Here is a 20,000-nt window from a genome sequence, read left to right on the forward strand (position 1 = left end):
ATATACTATATATATACCTTATTATGTGTCATAAGGATACTATGTCAAATCTAAGTTTCACACATATTTTTCTTTCTTTTTTCATTTTTTCTTTTTCAAAGGATGATCTCTGAAAGTAGCTTCGATGGCGCTGTAAGCAGCATCAATCCCAAGGTCGTGAGTCCGTTCCCCACTCAAATTTGGGTGTATACATTTTCATATCTATACTTTTACCCGTACAGGCAAGAGCATACACATAAGCTTGTTCTTTATATTTATATCTATGTGTGTGTATGTGTGTGTGTGTTTATTTGTTGTCTTTTTATTATATATATATTTTTTATTAGTGTTGGCGTACTTTTCTGTATATAAAAGAAATTTCAATGATGCAAAGTACAGGTTTAATCACAATTTATTTGGTACAGTTCAGTGATCTTTGTCAATGTCATTCGCTACTTCTGTGCGACTTTTTGGACTACATTACTATGTAAATTTTACTAAATATTTTGAAATTTAAGATTGCGAAGCAAAAGTACATATGATTCATAAGAATGGTTACGACTCTTAATGAGCGAGTCTGTGTAAGTGTGCGTGCGTGTGTGCGCGCGCGTGAAACGAATACTATGTATCCCGTGTGGTCTAGTGGCTAGGATACGCGGCTCTCACCCGCGAGGCCCGGGTTCGATTCCCGGCACGGGAAGGTTTTTGCAAAATGAAGAAATACTCATAGTGAAAATTGTGGCCTGTTATCATCGACCAGTATAACATATGAATACGTTTTCTCCGAGCTCTAGAATCCGGACTATGATTCATTTTGAAGTGATCGCATTGATCCTAATATTACCGTCAAACCGTTTCCTTTAAATACCTGAACCTACATCTATAAATCCTGATATGGACCATTTCCAAGTCGGGAGATTACCTGCTAACACGTTTCTCCTTTCCCGAGCGAGAAGGAATTCTATGAACAAAATATTTGCACCTGGGGAGTTATTAACTGACCTAGCGTTCTGTTTTACCTGTCCTCCACTCCAGTTCTGGTATGATTTCGGAATTCCTTCGTTAAAATCATCTGCGCCACGTCTTCATAATATATATATTTCGGTTATTTGTCCGTGTGTGTGTGTGTGTGTGTGTGTGTGTGTGTGTGTGTGTGTGTGTGTGTGTGTGTGTGTGTGTGTGTGTGTGTGTGTGTGTGTGTGTGTGTGTGTGTGTGTGTGTGTGTGTGTGTGTGTGTGTGACCACGCACAGGATGCAGTTTTGCAGGCAAAACCAATTTCACATCACAACTAAAAACGTGCAAAGCGTCCGTATATCTTCCCAATTATTTTGTTTCAAAACTGCATCCTATCGATCATATAGCATTACCCAGAAAGTTTACTGATTATATTCATTTCATTATAGACATTGGTCTTGTTTTTGATGTGGATTGTAATCCAAAATGTATATTACTGACCAGGTGATATGTGAAAAATACAAAGCACATGTAAAATTAATGTTTGACTGCTAGCCCTCTCCTTGAGAAGCACAGCCAGTTTGGTAGATGTTTTGAAATCTTGTCCTGGCTTTTTGCAGAGAATGTACTCCGTTCTGTAAATAGAATTTTCTAATTAAATCTCTTTGTCACTCTCTCTCTCTCTCTCTCTCTCTCTCTCTCTCTCTCTCTCTCTCTCTCTCTCTCTCTCTCTCTCTCTCTCTCTCTCTCTCTCTCTCTCGCTCCCTCCCTCCCTCCCTCCCCCTCCCCCCCTCCCTCCCTCCCTCCCTCTCCCTCCCTCCCTCCCTCCTCTCCCTCCTCCCTCCCTCTCCCTCTCCCTCCTCCTCCCTCCTCCTCTCCCTCCCTCCCTCTCCTCTCCCTCTCCTCTCCTCCTCCTCTCCTCTCCTTCTCTCCCTCTTCCTCTCCTTCTCTCCCTCTCCTCTCCCTCTCCCTCTCCTCCTCTCCTCTCCCTCTCCTCCTCTCCTCTCCTCTCCCTCTCCTCCTCTCCTCTCCCTCTCCTCCTCTCACCCTCTCCCTCTCCTCCTCCCTCCCTCCCTGTATTCTCTCTTCCTATAGTTTGGTATTTTTTTATCGAGACCGAAAAAAACAGGGTATCTATCACACGAAGCCAAAATCCAAACCTAACCTTTTCCTACCTTCTATTTATTCTCTAGACAGGAAGACAATATCCCTCCCCCCCCCTCCGTAGCAACTTGTAGAAGACACGAAAAGAGCTTTAGCTGTTGAGAGGGTGTTGAGGAGTCTCAGCGGTGACACAGGACATGTTCGTCATTTCTCGGTAAGTATTGAGGCTGATGTAGATATACGTGTGCTGCTTACGAGTCATTTTCTGCTCTATAAGATGGCTGTGTCCATATCCCAGTATCTCGCTCTCGGTGACTTTGACCTATTGTTTTAAATATCATGGTTAATAATGATAATGTAGGTGTTTCGAGTGATCTATACATTTATTTTTTTTCGTCTTTTGTGTTCACTTTCAGAATTTCCGTTCAAGAGAAACCATTACGCACTCTGCCGGCCTCGATGGCGCAGTAGGCAGCGCGTGAGTCTCATAATCTCAAGGTCGTGAGTTCGATCCTCACTCGGGGCAGTATTTTTTTTTTCCGATTTTTTTGTTTGTTTAGTTTTATTTAAAAAATAGATCACTTTTTTTAAACTGATTAACTTTTATTTTTGTTTTTGTTTCGGAACATTTTAAGAAATAGTATACAGCGGTCTGACCCGCGATATAGCATATTCATAGATGTGTATACACGAGTTTAATACCAGACAGTAATATTATAACTATCTGCTCATCTGTCCACATTTTTAGCTATTTATCTGATATATAGAATACATACACAAGTTGGAGAGAAATAAAAAAAATAAAAATAAAACACTCCTTCGAACCGGATTCGAACCAGTGACCTATGGATGTCTGCTTCCGAACCGACTACAGTCCACCGCTCTACCAACTGAGCTATCGAAGGCATATATGTGGGCGAATATTGATTGTTTTTTATTTTGCTAAAGATTATATCATGATTTTTCAGTTAATTGATAATGTAGAATTAAATACAAATTGCGACAGGAATCAAATAAAACCTTAGGGCATATTATTCCATTACCTCTATAATTACTATTACCGTTTTCATTATTGTTCTTTTATTTCTCGCTTATCATCACACCCTCGCTTGTGGTCTTGTAAAATAGTTGTTTATATGTGAGCTCAACCAAATACAAAAAAATATATACAAAGAAAACTATATATACATAAAGCAAGCAGTGGAAATAAGTTGGAATTCCACGGAACAAATAGGAGATATTTTCTTCCTCTCTCTCTCTCTCTCTTTCACATTCTACGTCTGGCCCACCTCTCTCTCCCATTTCCTTTCCCTCTCCTTCCCCTCTTCCTCTAAACACCCCTACTCTCTCCCAAATCTTCCTTAAATTCACTCTTCCCAACGCACTTTAAGCCTTGCATCTGCTCCCCACCCCTCTTTCCTCCCACTCCCCTCCCCTTCCTAACTTCCCTCACCTTCTTTCCTCCATTCTCTAAGCTTTGTCCCTCTCCCTTTCCCCTTACCCCTCCCTCTTTTCCCTTACCCCTCCCTTTGCCCTCTGTTTTCCCTTCCCCCATCTCCCTTTTCTCCTCCTCTCCCTCTTTCCCCATACTTTCTCCTTCCCCGCCTGCTTTCTTTACCTCCGCCCCTTGGACAGTCGTGTAATTAATAAATATGCATAAATTGACGGTCTAACTACTTCATAGCTGACTTCCTCGAAGATGTAATATTACAATGATATAATAATAGTAATAATAGAATATGTCAACAATTCGTAATATAATGTTCATGCAAATGCGTCTATTAGTTCATGGATGTTGTCAATACATATATATATATATATATATATATATATATATATATATATATATTATATATATTATATACATTATATATATATATATATATATATATATATATATATATTATATATATATATATATATATATCTATATTGTAGTAATATTATAGTGTGTGTGTGTGTGTGTGTGTGTGTGTGTGTGTGTGTGTGTGTGTGTGTGTGTGTGTGTGTGTGTGTGTGTGTGTGTGTGTGTGTGTGTGTGTGTGTGTGTGTAGTATGTGTATATATGTGTATATATGTGTGTGTATATATATATATGTATATTATTATATATATATATATATATTATATATATCACTTATATATTTATTATATATATATTATATATATATATATATATATATATATATATTATATTATATATATATATATATATATATATATATATATATATATCAGATATTATATCAGTATCATCTGACATCCGTAGGTCACTAGTGCCTACGACTTTGCGCCTCGAGTCAATTGAGTAATTCATGAGTTTGCGCCGAAACAATCTTAGCAGTGTCCGTGATCCACACACACACACACACACACACACACACACACACACACACCACACGCACACGCACCACGCACACACACTCACGCACGCACACTACACACGCACGCACACACACACGCACGCCCGCACGCACGCGCACGCACGCACACACACACACACACACACACACACACACACACACACACACACACACACACACACACACACACACACACACACACACACACACACACACACATACACACACACACACACGCATACACTACACACTGAACTTCTGCTCACAAGCGTGCCTACTTTGTTGTTTGATTGTTGATGTTCCATATATTAAGTATAATATATATACACATGTTATAGATATGGTTCACAGAGCTATCGGCTGGAAGTATTTTAAAGTAGCTGAAATAAGTGCAAGACACATCATAGGTGTGGCTAGGATACCTGCTTGTACCAGGAGGCGGTTCGATTCGCATGAATAATTTTGAAATAACTAAAATGATATAGAATATAATATATAAGAGTGTATGCTATTAATACTGTAGTATATGTGAAATTTGTAAAATATCATGTAATAAGATCAATATATATATATTAATCACTATATTATAATCAATAAACAAAAACAGTGCTACGCCACTCTAAATACCTATAATCCACATCACTTACAAACAATCATTACAAAGATCAAAATATAATGATTACATCACTATTTTAACCACGAATACACACACACACACACACACACACACACACACACACACACACACACACACACACACACACACACACACACACACACACACACACACACACATTTTTTCTTTCTTTTTCTTTTTCTTTCTTTCTTTCTTTTCTAGTGCTCTGCCGTATGACAGGTCCTTTTTGGCATCCATGTCTCCATGACCATCTATTCATTGTTAAGTCACTTAACGTTTAAAATCTTTTCCACCGGACTGAGGGGCATTTCCTGTGATATCTACCATAAATACAAGGGAAAGATCAGTCAGGGTAGTTTCTCGTTGCTTTTCCTGACAGTGTTTTTATTGAGTCAAAGTCTCTAAAAGTGGACCTGGGAGCAGTAGTGGCTATGAGGTGGCTCCATCCTCCTCCGGACCAGAGCCCCACCGCCGGATGCAGTTTATACTCATACCCAGGAGTAATGTGTGTGTGTGTGTGCGTGCGTGCGTGCGTGCGCGCGTGTGCAGATGCATCTAACACATCATAAGGCTGACATAACCCTGGTTGAATTGACAAACCCCAGATCTTAAAGAAAGGAATGCCCTTCCTATGCTCCGCCCCCGCCCGCATCACTGTTACATGCATACTCCTAGTACACGTGTGAGCGTGAGCTGAAGCTGCGAACTGGGCAATGTTGTCCTCACGGATTTCCAGAATGTAATGCAGCGGTTATTCCCATCTGTTCTATCTCTATTTTGTCTTTTTGAAAGCTAGATGTGCGGGGGACTGATCGAAGCACACAGGCGGGACTCACGAGGTAAGCTTCCACCGCATGGGAGACGAGCCTAAAATTAACACGCTCAGCTCCTACAAAGCAGACGATGCCACGAGGCGAAAAATAGCCCCACAAGCAAATATTCCAGGGACATCACTGGCTTTCCTGCGTGCGGAGGGAATTCGAGCGTAAATCTACCAATGACCGGCTCTATAAGATTTTTTTTTGTATTTCTTTACAAATAAATATTTATATGTGTATAGAGATATGTATTTGTATAAACACACACACACACACACACACACACACACACACACACACACACACACACACACACACACACACACACACACACACACACACACATACATTAACAAAATCATTAATCATTAACAAAATAATGAACTAGGAACATAAGACTTCTTTTACTATATTGTTTTTTCTTTCTTTCTTTCTTTCTTTTTTATTCCCTACTGCCATTTTGGTGCTCTCCTATATTTCTACTACCGTTTTTCTACCACCCTGATTGTGTCTCCTCAAAGGGTGACCTTTCGCGAGGATCACTAACACAAGTCTCCGAGAGCACATGTACTAGCGTGGTCTACCGGTCGCCGCCCCTAACAGCAAACGTCCATCCCCTGTGAATATTTGTCTCTAACAGAACTATACATTCATTAAATGTCTACACACTTTTGGATTCTCATTTGTGCGTTTACTGCCTAATCAACATTATCTAAGAGCTACCTCACCTACAGCTATCTTTCATGAATGTTCTCTCTCTCTCTCTCTCTCTCTCTCTCTCTCTCTCTCTCTCTCTCTCTCTCTCTCTCTCTCTCTCTCTCTCTCTCTCTCTCTCTCTCTCTCTCTCTGAGAACTAAGTATTTTCTGTTCAACTAAATTACTTTACTTTAGCTTTAGTTTTAATCAACATTTAATTTCACATCTTACTGATACATTTGGAGGAATTCGTAAACAGAGCTGGGATACACGACAAATGTGAAGGAGAAAAAATACATAAATAGATATAGATATATAGATACGTTTATATGTGTACATACAACGCGCCGTGTGTGTGTGGTGTGTGTGTGTGTGTGTGTGTGTGTGTGTGTGTGTGTGTGTGTGTGTGTGTGTGTGTGTGTGTGTGTGTGTGTGTGTGTGCGTGCGTGCGTGCGTGTGTGTGTGTGTGTGTGTGTGTGTGTGTGTGTGTGTGTGTGTGTGCGCGCGCGTGTGCGTGTGTGCGTGCGTGCGTGTCCGTGTAAACAACTTCCAATTGATCATTCGGTTTTCCATTTGTCTGTCTTGCAAAAATACCTGTACGTTCTATTTCCATTCTGAAAGTAAACTTGTTTAGCTTAGAGACCACACATCCTCCAAACTGTTGCCATTCGTTGCCGAGTTTCGATCACTTTTTTGTCTTCGCTCTGGGAAGACAAAAAAATGACAAAAGACAAAAATGGAAGCATTGACTTTCGCCTCATCGGTGAGCATTGTGCGCGGTTAGCTTGTCATCCAAATTTTTCATTTGATTGTTTACCATTTTCTGTCACGTTGCCTTTGAATTAAACTTTTATTCCCTTTTCTTGCAAATATAAAAAAAAAATAAAACTTACTTTCATAGACCAGTTCGTCATAACTTCTCGTCACAGTCTACGGGCCTTATTCAGAGTATCTGTACAGTGATCTTCCCAAAGAAAACTCTTCCCATGCCGGGAATCGAACCCGGGCCTCCTGGGTGAAAGCCAGGTATCCTAGCCACTAGACCACATGGGAGTGTATTACGTTGGGATTATTCTATGGATCAGGTTTGTTTTTATTACATACAAGTAACTCTATTAAACAGCACTAAAGTGAAGATGTTCATCTCTAAGTTTCATACTGACCCATTACGTCAACATTGACATTATGAGAATGTGTTTTTGAGGTGTCAACTATGAGTGTCAAAAGCAGATGATTACATGATTAGGAATTTGTGTAAGATATTCCCAGTTGTTTATATATAGCAACCATACATATATATATATATATATATATATATATATATATATTATATATATATATATATATAATATAATATGATATATTGATTACCTGGAAGGTGTATTATACTTTATAAAACTTTCCCGTGCCGGGAATCGAACCCGGGCCTCGCGGGTGAGAGCCGCGTATCCTAGCCACTAGACCACACGGGAGGTACAAGTAATAATATGGCACAAATGAAAAATTTAATTATATGTATATCATTTTCTCATTTAAGAAATATATTATCAACATTTAAAAACACAGGACTTCTTCTAACGGGCTGCAGGATTTCATAAATGGCAATGCGAAGCAGACAGGGTTTGTTAACAAGATCAGTTTCGGAGCGAGGTTTCGGAACACGACAAGAATCAAAACTGTCCGTGTAGTTCAGTCGATCCACACTCTGTTCCGAAATCGAAGAAAGTACTTTGCACTGACCGATGGCTATTGTGAGCCAGTTCCGTGTAAACACTCTGTAAACACTCAAAGGTAGTTAACACCTTGCTCCATCCCCATACTTTCCCACAATACTTGGAAACTGACAGTGTAAAAGAGGCCCTTTTAGGCATGTTGGGATGTTAGCAACCGGTGCCATAGAACTAATCATGAACCATGGCATCCGCAGCAAGAATGTATGGAACCAAAGGAACTCAAACGCAATGAACGCTTATTATTTCACGCAACTTATGTATTAATGTTTACGGCATCTGAGCCAAAAGTCCCCTCGCCATATAATTGGTGAATATCTTGTCTTCTTTGATATTAAAAAAATATTTACTAACGTATCTCCAAATTTAAAAACCACTTGCTAAATAAGAGGAGGTAAATACAAATTTAAAAACTTTTGCTGCCTTGATATGGTGTTTCCGCGATTTGGTAAATATTGGTGGACAAGTACCTGCAAAATCCATGGACAGATTGGGGATAACAATTTAACAAATACGTAATAAATAGAAGATAAAGAAAACAAAATACAGGGTATGTTTTTGTACATCAGCAATCTCTATTTGAGAACAGTGTATCAGTTGTCCAATATTTCCATATCTGATCCGATAATAATCCAAACATGTAGTTGCAAACTATTTAAACTAAATATAACGACCAGAAACTTGCCCATGTGATGAAAAGAACTGTAATGAGTTCCTGTGCCGTACCTCAAAAACTCGTTGCTAAAATTGGCAGTAAAGATGTCCCTTGTGACCCCAGCCACGGATAACCTGTGACCTTAGGGTTGTTAAAACAAATTTGGATTTTTTTTCTATGATACTCTTCCTAATTTTGTAAAGGTATTGTCCCATGGGACAAAGTTCAACAATGCATTTTTTACAAGTCGAAAATAAGAAAAATACTAACATTTCTTTCTATACTGAACTGTCAATGTGTTTTGGTGTACCCAAGCAGGGATCTGCCAAGAAAGTGAAATTCCATAAATATAAATATTGTAACACTAAATATTTATTTTCTTTGACTAAATTAATCATAGCTATTCGCTTTCTTTTTATCGAATAAAGATCTCGATCAAGTAGTCATTGGAATTTATCCCCTTAAATACTTATATATCTATAAATACATTACATAACCCTGATAATTATACTTCTTTCTAGCTATGACGATGGGACTGGTCTCGTTGTATTCACAAAGAACAGCGAAAAAGGAAAATATCCGTATGTCCAACCTAAACCTTCATTGTTTTCAGAAAAAAAAATTGTAATTGATATTTTAACAGCCGTTTATGATAATTAATTAAAATTTAGAAAGGCAAAAATGCTAAAGCTACTGCACCCTCAAACATCCAAATATTGCAAAACTTCGAAATACTGCCAGATATTCTTTCCTCGAGTTTGTGATTCGAAGTGGCTTAATTGCGGGACTTTCAAGTCAAATAAATCCCGAATTAGCACGAATTTTAGAGTCAGTTTTATCGGAAATTGTAGATCTGCAAATAGTATTCCATCACGAAATACTTATTTTTTCGATAAAACTATAGGTAAAAGAATAAAAATGAATATTTCCATATCCCTCATTTGAAATTTCTGCCAAATAGTAAAAACTACATTACTGGGAATCTGGTAGTTTATTCACTTTATTCTAAATAAGCCCAATTAATCATCTCGGTAAAACTATCCGAAAATGGAGCCCGATATGTAACACATAAAACACTAATACGTTTAATCGTGATCATAAAGAAAACATTCCCGTGCCGGGAATCGAACCCGGGCCTCGCGGGTGAGAGCCGCGTATCCTAGCCACTAGACCACACGGGATATATTCTAAAGAATAAAGTGCCATTTTCCAAAATTGCTCTTCTTTGGTGATTTATTTGGTTTGTGGGACAATCATCTGGATTCCCCAGGAACAAATTCTTACGAAAACTGGGCATTCAGATAATGTGCGCGACTATTTATTGTTTCGTGTAAATTAAGTCTACAAGTCCTTATTGCCACAGGGAAAATTTACATAATATTCTATGATAGTTTGACAAATATCACCTGTACAATAAGTAATTTTGTATATATATACATTTATATAATCCCGTGTGGTCTAGTGGCTAGGATACGCGGCTCTCACCCGCGAGGCCCGGGTTCGATTCCCGGCACGGGAATGTTTTGTTACAAACATCTGATTGTTTTACGTTTTCATTTTAATATCGCGGATGTTTTGGTAATAATGACAGTTTTAGAAGTAGGTATAGCAATACCTGTAGTAATAGTTGTGATGGAGGCAGAAGTGGCAATGGTAATATCAAGGCAGATAATGTGTGCGACTATTTTATTGTTTCGTGTAAATTAAGTCTACAAGTCCTTATTGCCACAGGAAAATTTACATAATATTCTATGATAGTTTGACAAATATCACCTATACAAGAAGTAATTTTGTATACATGTACACTTATATAATCCCGTGTGGTCTAGTGGCTAGGATACGCGGCTCTCACCCGCGAGGCCCGGGTTCGATTCCCGGCACGGGAATGTTTTGTTACAAACATTTGATTGTTTTACGTTTTGTTACAAACCTTTGATTGTTTTACGTTTTCATTTTAATATCGCGGATGTTATGGTAATAATGACAGTTTTAGAAGTAGATATAGCAATACCTGTAGTAATAGTTGTGATGGCGGCGATGATGGAGGCAGAAGTGGCAATGGTAATATCAAGGCACAGGTGCTAAAGCAAGGGTAGTAGCATGACCTTATTATTAATTGTATGAATAGTGCTAACACTACTAGAGCTAACAGTACTAGCATGATAATAATTATGTATGTCATCATAACTGTTAATATCATGGATATTATCATAATTATGGTCAATGGTGGTATTCACTATTATTATCATTACATAATAATTTGCAGATTAATATTATCACTATTATTACTGCTGATATTTAAAGTTATAAACTCTTACTAACATATCACCTCTTCCGTTTGAATGATTACACGTAAGAACTAATAAAAAAATAAAAATAAAAAAAATAAAAAACAATGCCCCGAGTGAGGATCGAACTCACGACCTTGAGATTATGAGACTCACGCGCTGCCTACTGCGCCATCGAGGCTACGTCATATAAAAAAAATACCTTCAAAAATCTTAAATTAGGTGAAGTCTCAATTGCCATGTTCTGATATGTAAATATGAATGATTCTTTTTCTACGCCATGCTGAGAGAATATGTAACAGACGTTGCCTTTGTCAAGCTGCATGGTGACGAGTAAATATGTACCATAAATATTTTTGATTGAATATAACAATATAGAGGATGTAAAATATATAAACTAATACTGAAAAATACTGTAGTAATAGCACAGGTATTTTTACGTCTCATTCCCGTCAATCCCATACAGTTAAGAGTTTTAATAACTTGAATGAAATGAAAATAACTTCTTTTTGTTCATATAAACAGTATTCTCAAGGGGAGTATGACTGTAAGAGTCATTGTTCCAGCAGAAAGATTTTATAGATGAAGATTAGTGGCTTATATCACGAGAGAGAGAGAGAGAGAGAGAGAGAGAGAGAGAGAGAGAGAGAGACAGACAGACAGACAGACAGACAGACAGACAGACAGACAGAGAGAGAGAGAGAGAGAGAGAAGAGAGAGAGAGAAGAGAGAGAGAGAGAGATAGAGAGGAGAGGGAGAGAGAGACAGAGACAGAGACAGAGACAGAGACAGAGACAGTGAGACAGAGACAGAGGGAGGAAGGGAGAGAGAGAGACAGAGACAGAGACAGAGACAGAGACAGAGACAGAGGGAGGAAGGGAGAGACAGAGACAGAGACAGAGGAGTGGAAACGCCATTTCTTCTCTTTGCAAAATTCTCCCATCTTCAGTGATAAAAACGATATTATGTTCATCACATCCTTGTGTTAAATTTAACAAAATATATCTGATTCCTTTTATAATTAATAAACAACATTACAATAATTACCACACCGATGCAAACAAATCTATAAAAAAATGCATAGTTTAATTAGAATACAGGAAATCGAATCTTATATATTGAAACGTTAACCAATGTGAGATGTATAGTATCAAAAATAAATAAATAAATAAATAAAATATTGAAATGAAAACATTATCGTGAAAACGTACATTTTATCATCACAGGCAATATCGAATAATTTATTAGCGAAATCTAAGCTTCATTTGATGTGATAAGGACGCGGGAAGATCCAAAAAGTGTATCATATTCTACATCATCAATGTTTCTAAATATCATACATCTGATGTTAGTGTTGTAAGAGCAAAGTGTAAAGCTTACATAAATCATAAATAATTACTAGTTTCTAATAAACACACACACACACACACACACACACACACACACACACACACACACACACACACACACACACACACACACACACACACACACACACACACACACACACACACACACACACACACACACACACACAGGGATATATGGATGGATAGATAGATAGATAGATAGATAGATAGATAGATAGATAGATAGATAGAGAGGCAGATAGATAGATATAACCTAAAAGAAACTTAGACTATAAACGTAAGCAAACTTACCAAATGTACACAGAAAACTAAAATTATTTCAATGAAAAAACAGGATATTCATAAAAAAAAAATATCCGAATTTCCAAATCCATAGACTTTCTCGTATATTTAGACCAGATAAAGGGAACTTAAGAATTACAATTGTCTTATGGGGGGAAAAAAGTGATTTTCATTTCCAAAATTAATTCTTGGAAATTTTCTTCGGTTTAAATTCGATCCTTTGTTTCAATATGAATAACACACGTGTTCGTCTCTGCGTGTGAATAGATAAGGGGACATCTTCCCCCATAAACTACAAGAAAATTTATCATAAAATAATTAGAATGTAGTAGACAGTAGATAGTTAGATATTATATATATATATATATATATATATATATATATATATATATATATATATATATATATATGCGTGTGTGTGTGTGTGTGTGTGTGTGTGTGTGTGTGTGTGTGTGTGTGTGTGTGTGTGTGTGTGTGTGTGTGTGTGTGTGTGTGTGTGTGTGTGTGTGTGTGTGTGTGTGTGTGTGTGTGTGTGTGTGCGAGTCAGTGAGTCTGTGTGAGCACGTTTATATATTGTATGTGTATGTGTACATGTAATATGCAATATATAATATATATAATATATATAATATATATAATATATATATAATATATATATATATATATATATATATATATATATATATATATGTATATAAAATAGTGACCAAAGGGTGGGACGTGAAGACAAGATGGGGCAAGGTTGGTAACGCAAGACGTTAGAGAATCAACAAAGCAAAGTCATGTTGGGCCCAATATGAATGGACCGGAGACTCAACCACTCCTAGATTCTGAAGCTGATAATCAGATAATGCGACCAGTCTATCCGAACTCGTGTGCAGCTGGGAGGCAGATTACATTGGATTTGTTATTATTATGTTGAGAAAATTATATTAGCGATCGTGACTTTACATTCCGAGTGTCTTGGAAACACCGTATACTGATATGAAGTATTAACTTATAACAGACGATGGTACTACGGGAAGCCAAGTCTGTATCCGAGACAGGAGAGGACGCAACGAGGTGGCTTCTCAACAGATAACAGGTATAGGTCTGTGGAGAGCTTGAAGAGAATAAGTATGTGTCGCCTCGGATAACGCAGAATGAGACATGGCGAGGATAAGCGAGTTTAGTGAAACGCGAAGAAAGATCTCGTGAGGTTTGGATCATAGGCGTGGACAGCGAAGAAGAAGGCGGACAAGAGATTGTGATAATAAACACACGCCCTTTTACACATACACAGTCCATAAGAAAGAGTGTGCAGAAAAGATAGTCAAAGGCGACTTGAGAAGGCCTTCGATAATATACGAGAAAGAATTCAAAGTAATAATAATAACAATAAGGCTAAATCACTAGACCAGTAAACAAGTGTTATCATCAACATAACTGCTTATCACTGAAGCTACGAAGCACTTGACGTAAGAAACTGAGAGACCGTGAAGAACAGAGTAGCCATAGCGAAAGGATTCCCTTCCAGGACTTTCTCCCAAAGGAGTAGACGCGGGTATTTAAGAAGCAGTAACGGGGCATCTGAAGGAATTTGGGGCCTTTACGAAGCGATTTGTTAAAAGGAGAATTCGATGTTCCGTCTCGGCGCAGAACCAAAGCCTGCAAATCCCAAACACTAAAATTTTGTGGAAAGAAAATGTGGGAGCGTTTATAAGTATCATAAATATAAGTATATACACTTTCACTACAACAACCAATGTAGTTGTATAAATACATATAAAAACATAACCGAGTATTTATGTAACAAACCTACAAAAAATAAACAAGCAAACACAAACAAACAAACAAACAAACAAACAAACAAACAAACAAACACAAACACACAAATACACAAACACACACAACACACACACACACACACACACACACACACACACACACACACACACACACACACACACACACACACACACACACACACACACACACACCTATAATACTCAGAGTATAATTACATAGCATCGTAGCAGTAGCGTTTACTCTGATTGACTCATGTGGAAGCAACCTCTCCCTTTAGGTTTGTTTACTGCTAATAACATGACTTGCTATGTTTGTTCACAATATTAGATTACTTGTTCAAAAAAATTTATCAATTTCACCAAGTATCATCTCCCGTGTGGTCTAGTGGCTAGGATACGCGGCTCTCACCCGCGAGGCCCGGGTTCGATTCCCGGCACGGGAAAGTTTTCCTATATACATGGATTTTACTATATAAATGGAGTGAATTATCCATAAAAAATGTTCAGATGAAGTGACCGCTGTTATTGAATAAACGGGAAACACTTATATCATTCCATAAAGTCATATATTTACAATAGATTATCTGCGCTTTAATGAGAATATTTGTACCTTATACATTTACAATTGATTATCTGCGCATTAATGAGACTATATACCTATACCTATACTCGATACATGAAATACTTTTCGCTCATTCTAATAAAGCACAAAATGCACGTGAATCTAACATCAGCTGCGAGAACCGAAACAGATCATCCAGAGACGGGGCCTCTCGCTCAGAGTAATCGAGACCTCACTGGTACCCCCCCCCCCCCGGTGATGAAGTCAACACCATACGTTTCAGCCTCCGGGCTAGAACAGTGGTAACGTGTCGGCCTCTCATCCGAGGGGTCGGCGGTTCGCGCCCCGCCCAGGTGTGAGAAGTTGCAATTGTCGCCCGGAGGTTACTGCTGTGGCTGGGCACCACGGCGGGTAAGGACTAGGTTCAGCCGAGTCAGCACCAGCTGACACACGTGAGCGAGTCGGCAGTAGTCGACACAGGCCGGGCTCCCCTCATGGCATAGCCCGGGCGAAGCTAAGCTTCGCATATCGGACTTATCCTTATCCTTACCACACGTTTCACTTAGCCGTCTAACACCTTCCTTTTCACAGTTAGGCTCCTCATCGAAATAGTTTTTGAGGTTCCATTCTACATAACGATGTCTATGTAAAGACATTTGTATTCAAGTCGAGTCTCAAAGTAGCAAAGTTAGTCGATTTTTTTTTCAAGATTTCAAACAAGAATGACTTTATTACAAGTGGAGAATAATAAGATACTATCATGAAAGGGTTCGATAAAGTTCGACAACAACCTCAAGATCAAAATAACATTATATTCGTTTTCATAAGACACAAAAACGCAGCATGTAAATGAAACTAGAGAAAAGTAGGCGATACATGAAATTAAAAGTCTGAGCCGAAACTAGAGTTTTCACAAGGTACAAGTTATCTCTTACTTTGACTGCTAATCCTGTCCTCTTTGTCCGTTTTGCCCCTTTTAGCTTGGATGAATCCGTAGGGGAGAGGAGCTATTGTCCAGAGTACATCTATGAATTAACAGCTAGACAAGATTCTGTTGTGAAAATCAAAATAGCTATACTGTGGAAAATATAGAAGTGTTCTCCGTTATGTTGGTCAATGGCACTCATAATAATGACTGTGTATACACTTGTTTAATCTATATCTTTTAGACTTCTTGCTACGTTTTCTGCAGCTTACGTTCCTTCCCACAAATTGAAAACTTTCTAAAACAAAATATGAACACTCGGACAACACTCAAACTTTTGTGGTAAATAATCGTACAGAAGATACCTGGTACTCTTATTATCAATACAAGATTTCCAGAGACAAATTTTTCGTGTAATCGAGACAGAAGAATTGAGTAACACTGGATGAAAATCAAGAGATGACAGAGAATATGCATTAATTTAATCATCAAGATAGCCAGTGACCCGAATATCAGTATCAGTGCCGGTATAAAGTAATCGACAGCGACCATGAATATGTTCTGGTTCTCATCCGCGGCTGGCAATAGTACAAAAAATAACAGACCATAGATATAACTAGGGAAGGTTGTTTGTATGCGACAGAAAAGTAAGTATCGGCATAAAGTATGAAATAAATGTGAATCACTTTGGCAGGATGTTAGCGATTTAAAGGGCTCCATTTAAACTTAAATTCAACATATTGTGCAGGGTAACTGAATGTATCCAGTTCTTGTAGTAGTCATTGTGAAACTCTCAATGTTGCGGAAATATGCCCTAATAAACTGACATTAAGATGATAATGATAACGCTTACAAAAATTAATTATTTACGTTAAAAAAAAACTACAGTTCTTCTTCACAAGTGGGTAATGTGGAAACCGATATTGCGAAGTTTGCGAAATCAGATGCAAACTTGTCATACCGCGACAGGCCTTGAAAGTTAAGATAATGTTATCTCCAGGAACCACTGATTTGTGTCTCTGTCAAGTTAGGCAAAACGACAAGTATATTTTGATTCGCATTATGTGATAAACGGGGTTTTCTCTACCTTGGTGTTGGATCTTTGCTTTACCATAGTCGCGTGTAACTTATTGCTGCTGATTGGTATTTGCAGAACAGTGTTATGGGGAAACCTTTTATTCTAAGAGTATTCTTAGGTACAAGACCAACATAAACTTACAGTTACAAACTCACACAGACTCACAAACAGTTTGAAAGGGGGGGGGTATGCTGGCGTATTCATAAATATATATATATATATATATAGATAGATAGATAGATAGATAGATAGATAGATAGATAGATAGATAGATAGATAGATAGATAGATAGATAGATAGATAGATAGATAGATGGATAGATAGATAGATAGATAAATAAATATATATATGTGTGTGTGTGTGTGTGTGTGTGTGTGTGTGTGTGTTGTGTGTGTGTGTGTGTTGTGTGTGTGTGTGTGTTGTGTGTGTGTGTGTGTGTGTTGTATGTATGTATGTATGTATGTATGTGTGTGTGTGTGTGTGTGTGTGTGTGTGTGTGTGTGTGTGTGTGTGTGTGTGTGTGTGTGTGTGTGTGTGTGCATATATATATATATATATATATATATATATATATATATATATTATATATATATATATATAATGTATATAAGACACACACACACACACACACACACACACACACACACACACACACACACACACACACACACACACACACACACACACACACAGTCATCAAACTTTAGTGGACTTTGAACACAAATGCATGTGTGCGCGTGCGTATGCGCTTATATATGTGTAATACATACATACATACATACATACATACATACATACATACATACATACATACATACATACATACATACATACATACATACATACATACCGGAAACATCTGCGCTTCTGTATTATATCGAAAAAAGTATTATGCATTGTGTACCCTAGGGGGTTTTGTATCACCTACAGTACCTACAGATAATTATCTTTCACATATCAGTAAATTGGAATCTTTTCATGTAGTGTCCTTGTCCTATAGCCCAGGGGTTCTCAATTTATTTGAGTTTTGGGATTCACTCCCTCAATAACAAAGAAATAACTATTATCAATATTACAAGACCATTAGTGTGGAGTCCCTTATACAGCATGCATTCACCATGTGGCTTTACTATGTATCATCGAGCATCGGGCAGATAGATAATCGCTGACAAGTACTAGACGCGTTAGGGAGGAGGAGGAGGAGGAGGAGGAGGAGGAGGAGGAGGAGGAGGAGGAGGAGGAGGAGGAGGAGGAGGAGGAGAGAGGGAAGAGGAAGAGGAAGAGGAAGAGGAAGGAGAGGAAGGAAGAGAAGAGAGAAGAAGAAGAAGAGAGAAGAGAAGAGAGGAGAGAGGAGGGAGGAGGAGGAGGAGGAGGAGGAGGAGAGAGAGAGAGAGGAAAAGGAGAGGGAGGAGAAGAGAGAAGGAGAAGAGAAGGAGAAGAGAAGAGAAGAAGGAGGAGGAGGAGGAGGAGAGAGGAGGAGGAGGAGGAGGAGGAGGAGGAGGAGGAGGAGGAGGAGGAGGAGGAGGAGGAGGAGAAAGGAGGAGTTGCAGGATATCGCGACCCCTCTAAATTTTTTCGTGATCCTCTGGGTGGTGTCGGGGTCTCCGCTTTGAGAAGCTCTGTTATAGTTGTTATCACTATTATACTATTCATAATTAGTAACAACTCACTCTGAAAATGTGACAGACACTGACCGGGGCCATGGAGATCATTATATAATGGTCGGGGGCCACAGAATAATGTTCTGTAGCAACTGCCAAAGGCACACTAAGTACGGAATTATAAACAGTGTTGCCAGATGGCTATTAAAGAAAATTAACACCGGCTGAACTCAAAGAAAATAATGGTAAGAAAATACATTGCAAGAAAGTACATTGCAATCAATGCATACGATTTTTTTCTTACCTCATATTTGCATCATTTGTTGTAAGATTAATGATGAGCACCATCGTTGTTATCCTGTGTAGACGACGTTGAACGTTTGTTTGCCGGACTGCTGATATTTCCGACTTAATGCTTCAGAATAAACAAGTTTCTGACCTCCTCTGCAGGCCATAGTGCATGTAAAGTAAGCCTTGTGGTGTTTTGTTTTATTTCTCAACTTGCTCTTAATGAGGTTCGTTTGAGTGAAAAGTAAATTTTCTGCACTAGAGTGTGGAAATCTTTGGATTATTAGAGAAACACGGTAAGGTTACTCTCGGGAACAATACGCGTTCTATTCGGGAAACTATTTCGCAACTTCACAAACCTATGAATATATATTCAGGAAACTATTTCGTAACTTCACAAACCTATGGATATATAGGAGAAACACGATGTAAAATACATTTATAATTAGTTATTAGATATGTTTTCAAAAACCGCATATAGATGTAACCAAAGTAGATGCCAGGAAATTTAGGAAATGATATATTTTCATCGCCATTTAATGAGTAAATTCTAAAAAGAACAACACACAATTCCGTTAGAACTACCCGTGTTTTCCTTTACATTCCACATTCCTTGTCTTTGGGCAAAGCATTTTAATATTAATGTAACGCAATTTCTATACAAATGTTTAGAAACCCTGTGTATATATAAGAATAGCGTAAGTATAATACTTTATCTTTCAGAGAGAGAGAAAAAAAAGATATTCGCTATGAGTCACAGGCAAAGGGAACAGTTTTTGAGTTAATTTATCGGTTTTATTTTTTAAATGATTGCCAATTTTTTATAGTTTGACCTCATACATGCATCACTGTATTATCAATATTTTAAATAACTTTCAGATG

General features: G+C 38.1%; 10 non-coding genes across 10 annotated transcripts; 5 read left to right on the plus strand and 5 right to left on the minus strand.

Moving 5' to 3' along the window:
• Positions 1-607: 607 nt before the first annotated feature.
• Positions 608-679, plus strand: Trnae-cuc. The gene has a single exon. It is a non-coding gene; the product is annotated as a tRNA-Glu (tRNA).
• Positions 680-2,491: 1,812 nt separating this feature from the next.
• Trnam-cau lies at positions 2,492-2,564 on the plus strand. The gene has a single exon. It is a non-coding gene; the product is annotated as a tRNA-Met (tRNA).
• Positions 2,565-2,853: 289 nt separating this feature from the next.
• On the minus strand, positions 2,854-2,943 carry Trnay-gua. Its single transcript is given in 2 exon segments — positions 2,854-2,889; positions 2,907-2,943. It is a non-coding gene; the product is annotated as a tRNA-Tyr (tRNA).
• A 4,590-nt stretch (positions 2,944-7,533) lies between these two features.
• On the minus strand, positions 7,534-7,605 carry Trnae-uuc. The gene has a single exon. It is a non-coding gene; the product is annotated as a tRNA-Glu (tRNA).
• Positions 7,606-7,952: 347 nt separating this feature from the next.
• Positions 7,953-8,024, minus strand: Trnae-cuc. The gene has a single exon. It is a non-coding gene; the product is annotated as a tRNA-Glu (tRNA).
• Positions 8,025-10,046: 2,022 nt separating this feature from the next.
• On the minus strand, positions 10,047-10,118 carry Trnae-cuc. Its single transcript has one exon. It is a non-coding gene; the product is annotated as a tRNA-Glu (tRNA).
• A 266-nt stretch (positions 10,119-10,384) lies between these two features.
• Positions 10,385-10,456, plus strand: Trnae-cuc. Its single transcript has one exon. It is a non-coding gene; the product is annotated as a tRNA-Glu (tRNA).
• A 295-nt stretch (positions 10,457-10,751) lies between these two features.
• Trnae-cuc lies at positions 10,752-10,823 on the plus strand. Its single transcript has one exon. It is a non-coding gene; the product is annotated as a tRNA-Glu (tRNA).
• Positions 10,824-11,333: 510 nt separating this feature from the next.
• Trnam-cau lies at positions 11,334-11,406 on the minus strand. The gene has a single exon. It is a non-coding gene; the product is annotated as a tRNA-Met (tRNA).
• Positions 11,407-15,035: 3,629 nt separating this feature from the next.
• On the plus strand, positions 15,036-15,107 carry Trnae-cuc. The gene has a single exon. It is a non-coding gene; the product is annotated as a tRNA-Glu (tRNA).
• The last annotated feature ends 4,893 nt before the right edge of the window (positions 15,108-20,000 follow it).

This window comes from Penaeus monodon, chromosome 36 (genome assembly GCF_015228065.2).
Source record: "Penaeus monodon isolate SGIC_2016 chromosome 36, NSTDA_Pmon_1, whole genome shotgun sequence".
Taxonomy (NCBI): domain Eukaryota; kingdom Metazoa; phylum Arthropoda; class Malacostraca; order Decapoda; family Penaeidae; genus Penaeus; species Penaeus monodon.